At 34.2% G+C, this 4,956-nt stretch overlaps 1 long non-coding RNA gene across 1 annotated transcript; it reads right to left on the bottom strand.

Moving 5' to 3' along the window:
* Window positions 1-2,825: 2,825 nt before the first annotated feature.
* Window positions 2,826-4,243, bottom strand: LOC145583901 (uncharacterized). The gene is made up of 2 exons (XR_014100321.1): window positions 3,610-4,243; window positions 2,826-3,099 (listed from the first exon to the last, which is right to left on the bottom strand). It is a non-coding gene; the product is annotated as an uncharacterized LOC145583901 (long non-coding RNA).
* Between the last annotated feature and the right edge of the window lie 713 nt (window positions 4,244-4,956).

The following is a 4,956-nucleotide window of genomic DNA, read 5'->3' as shown; positions in this document are numbered from 1 at the left end:
CAAAATAAGGAATGTTATTATGTCTATTACTAGCTTTAATTTGAGATATCAAGAATGAAAAGGTTTTTGCAGGCAACAAAGGATAAAAAAATAACACCGGATTGTCCAACTAGGTGGAACTCCACCTATGAAATGTTGAGTCGGGCAATCGAGTACAAGGTTCATTTAACACTTTTTTATAACATGAAATTTCCACAATGTGCTTTACTAAAAGAAGATTGGGTTAATTGTGAAAATATATGCAGTTTTTACAATTACTATATAGTATATATGACACATTGTTTTTCTTCTGTGTATAATCCTTGTTCCCATTCTTTTCTTAGCAATGCATGTTTACTTGCACAACTTTTTGCCGAACACCGATCGCAACATGATTATCATGGATATCTTCCATCTATGGAGGAAAAATGGCGTAAATATTACACTGATTTTCCTATGATTTATATTTTTGCTTCTAGTTTAGATCCTAGGCAAAAATATGATGACACTATTTATTAATTGATATTTATTATAGTAACATCAATTTTGAAGATGATGTTGAAAAATTTAAAAATAAGGTCACTAATGAGTTTTTCTCTTTATATAGAGTTTATGAAAGTAAATATGGAACCATGTCTCGATTTTCCCCTTCTCAAACATCCAAAAACGTAAGTAAACGGGCCAAAGGTTTATTTGCACAAGCTGCTAACATGATGTCCAAGTTTTCAGGTACGGAATCATCATCAACTAAGAGAACATAAAGCGATGTTTCGGGGTTGCAAATGTACCTAAGTTACAAATTCATGAAAGGCTTAGACGATGAAGAGAAGTTTGGCCTCGACATCCTTGATTGGTGGAAATCACAAACCATGAACACATCCAATTTTGTCGGCAATGGCTCGTGATATTTTTGCTATCCAAGTCTCCTCCGTTGCCTCCGAAAGAGCTTTTAGTGCGTCGGGACATGTTTTAGACGATAGAAGAACAAGACTAAAACCCGAAACACTTGAAATGTGTGTTTGCCTCAAGGATTGGTTGGATGCCAAAACTCGTTCTCAATATCGTACTTATGCACAAAACGACGACGACAATGAAGGAACATCGACTTCTTTTAGTTCTCATACTTCTCAATCAACTCAATTGGCCGATGAACTTGAACCACAAGGAGACGAAGACGAAGAAGAAGACGAAGACGGACAATAATAATTACATTTTTACATTTTTACATTATACACTATTGTATAATTTTTGTATTATCGAACTTCGTATTCCGTATAATAAATGAAGTTATTCATACACTATTGTACGATATTTAATTATCATTATTATTTGTATTATCGATTTATCGTACCGGCTACCGGCATATAGTAAAATAAGTTATTCTTCATTTTCTGTGTTTTCGGATTATCGCACTCGTATTTTTTTAATTATTATATGCATTGTTGTTTTTATCTAAATTAATAAAAAAAAAATTATTTGTTTATATAAACTTATACATAATTAGATAAATAATTTATATAACCTAAATTAAAATAAAGTTGTTCAAAACAAAATATATTAACATTAACATAAACATAAATTAATCACATTATTTATATAAAATTAAGTTGTACTAATATAAATATATATATCGTTTTTAATTACATTTATTATTCGAAAAATTAGAAATAATAATCCCAACTTTGTCTAATTTATGCAGAATAATCCCAACTTTCGTTAATACTGGAATAATCCGAACTTTGGGGGGTCTTCTTTTTCTTCAATCCCAATTAACGGTTACCTATTGAAAAGGTTTTTTTTTTTATTTATATATATTAATGCCACGTGTCATGAGCTAATTAGCCAAAAAATAAAAAAAAACAAAAAACAAAAAAAAAAACCAGATTCCCAGCCCCGTTGCTCACCGAATCTCCAGCCACCACAATCCCACAACCCTCCTCCCGCCGTCCACAACCCACAACCCTCCTCCCGTCGTCAAGCCGCACTAATCTCGGTAAACCCCCGTCGTCCTTCCCCCTTGAACCACCACCCTCAAACTTCCCCGCAAACCCACGAATCTCCTTTACCGTCAACTTGCTCCAGCCACCACCACCACTCGAAACCTCCACAAAACCACCTCGCAAAAACCCTTAAACCACTCGAAAACCCTTAAAACCTCCTCCCTTAGTCCCGAAAACCCCCCAAAACTCCTCCCCCACCATTGAAAACCCTAGTCGCAAGGGTTTCGAGGTGGAGCAGGAGTTTTTGGGATTTTTTGAGAGTGGGAAAGGGGTTTTTTTTGTGGTGGACTGGTGCTTGCGTGGAGGGGTTGGAGGGTATTTCGGGGAAGGGGAAAAATGGGCGGTCGGCGTGCACTACCACAAAATACGCAAAAGAGAACGCCTGAAATAGGCAATATAGAACACTTTAGAGGCGTTCTTCAACTAGGGTGCCTTATAAAGTATACTAGACGCCTATTTGAGGCGTTCTGTATACATTACAATACAAAACGCCTATCTTGAATAGACGATTCTTATACTATGTACAAAATATATAAACAACATGGAAAATAGAACTGTCATCTTAAGAAAAGCGTTCTCTATTTGTATGGTTTCAGAACGCCTATAATAGATGACAGTTTTGTTTTCCTTTTTTTATTAAAAAATAATAATAATAATAATAATAATAATAATAATAATAATAATAATAATATTTATTAATTAATTAATAATTAGTAATAACAATAATAACTGCATTTAGTGATAAATAAAAGACTAGTACTTGTATATACGAAGTATGATACTCAAATCGCATTTGATTACATTGTTAGTTTAATAAAAAAAATCATACGAAATATTAATTACATTAAAAAAAAAAAAAAGGAATATTGATACAATTAAGCTATAGTACACATGGAAAATTAATAAAAACACCATAATGAATTATAAAACAATTTTAATGCTAGTACAATTTTAGACGACCACCACTGCTATTATCAGTTAATTTAACACCAAAAGCCAGCAACACCTCCGAGCACCGCCCCAATCAGCGATACAACCACCTCCTTTGCACCCGCGTCTATTTATCCAGCAACAATTCAGACAACCACCACTTTAATCAGAGCAGCCGCAACCCACACCCCTGCTCACGAATCAACCACCCAAAAATCAAAACAACAACCAAGAACCAACACCGCAATTAAAAAAAACGATACATAATTATTTCTATTGTGAGTACTCCAATTTACTTAATAAAAAATAAAAATTAAACCAAATCTAAAGGTGTAAATTAGAAGTTTGAGATTTAAAATTAACAATGGATACTTAAAACGAAATGATAAAGTGAAAAACAGAAATTCAAATTAGAATAAAATCTAAAGTAAAATATCAATAGAAAATTGATAAAATCAGAGGTTATAACTTGAAAACCAAACCCATGAGAAACCGCACCAAAAACCCACAGATCTAAAACAATTGAGAAGTAAAACGAAATATTAAAATGAAAATCAGATCAGATATCTGAAAAAGAATGAAATCATGAACTTTAGATCGGAAAATAAGCCAAAAAAAATCATATCAATCACTTTAAAACAGCCAAAAAACGAATTTGAACATTGAAATTAGAACACAAATGAGACTAATCTTGATATACCTTATTGCATCTATACACTTCTCAATGAGTTTTATTGCAACATTTGTACATCGAAATTCGAACACAAAATTAGGGTTCTCCGACTCGATTGACGGTGTTAGTTCGTGGAAAGAATTAGATCAACCCACCGCGGACAAACCAAGGTTGAAGGGGTTGCCATGATGGTGATAAACGAGGGTTTTGATTTGCTTTAATCTACTGCAGGTTGGAGCCTTGGAGGTGATGATGGCAATAGAACATGGTGTAATTGAGGGATGAAGTTAGAACTTAGAGGAGAGAGAACTCAAAGAAGGAGTAAGGGTTAGAGGAGGGAGTTGTGGAATGAAATAAGAAATTAGAGAAGTGACGGCTTGATTGAGAGGAAAGAAGTTAGGGTTAGTGACTTAGTGGTATACACAGTTAGTTTTTTTTTTTTTTTTTTTTTTTTTTTTTTTTTTTTTTTTTTTTTTTTTTTTTTTTTGTTAATACTTATAGAACGGTTAACTAAGAGAGGCGCTCTATATTGTCTAGTTAAAATTTTGCATGTATCAAATAGAGCGGTTAACTTTGATAGGCGCTCTATAGATTTAATATACTAAGCGTTCATCTTACATAGGCGCTCTGTATAATTCTAGAGAACGCCTATGTAACTTGACAGTTGTGTATAGTGTGTTACTTATTCCTATTTTTGTGGTAGTGGTGGGAAGATTGGCTGTCGGCGATCGGCGGTAGACTCGGCAGTGGTGGTGGTCTGGTGGGGGTTAGGGTGGGACGGTGTGGAGGGGAGGTTGGTTGGGTTTCTGATTTTTTTTGTTTTTTTTGTTTTTGTTTTTGGTTTTTTTTTTTTTAAATTTTAGACCAATCAGGACTTGACACGTAACAAGTGACCTGATATAATAGGTCATTGACTTTTGTTGACCGGTTAAGGATTGAAGAAAAAGAAGACCCCCCAAAGTTCGAGGTATTTTAGGGCATGAAGATTGCTAGACACAAGGGTGTAGTGGAGTGAAAAATGAGAGACTAAGTTTGCAGAGGTGAAAGCGGTATTTTAGGGCATGAAGATTGCTAGACACAAGGGTGTGAGTTGCATCGAGATTGAGAGTGATAATATGGTGGTGATTGAGGCAATGAAGAAGCGTTTGTATGACCCTAGTTCATATCATCTTAGTTGTAACACCCCAATAATTCTCTCTTTAAACATGTGAATAACCTGAACAATTCCAAGAGAATTACTGGCATCCTACCACCACGTGTTCAAACGTTAAGGCTTTATCAGAAAATAGCAGCGGAAAAACTAAAACAAATATATATAGGTTTCAAAACCAATAACCAAAACCAAATTAAATCTTACAACTTGGAACCCTTAAG

This window comes from Chenopodium album, chromosome 2, assembly GCF_948465745.1.
Source record: "Chenopodium album chromosome 2, dcCheAlbu1.1, whole genome shotgun sequence".
Classification (NCBI taxonomy): Eukaryota; Viridiplantae; Streptophyta; class Magnoliopsida; order Caryophyllales; family Amaranthaceae; genus Chenopodium; species Chenopodium album.
This window is presented reverse-complemented; position numbering and strand designations above follow the sequence as displayed.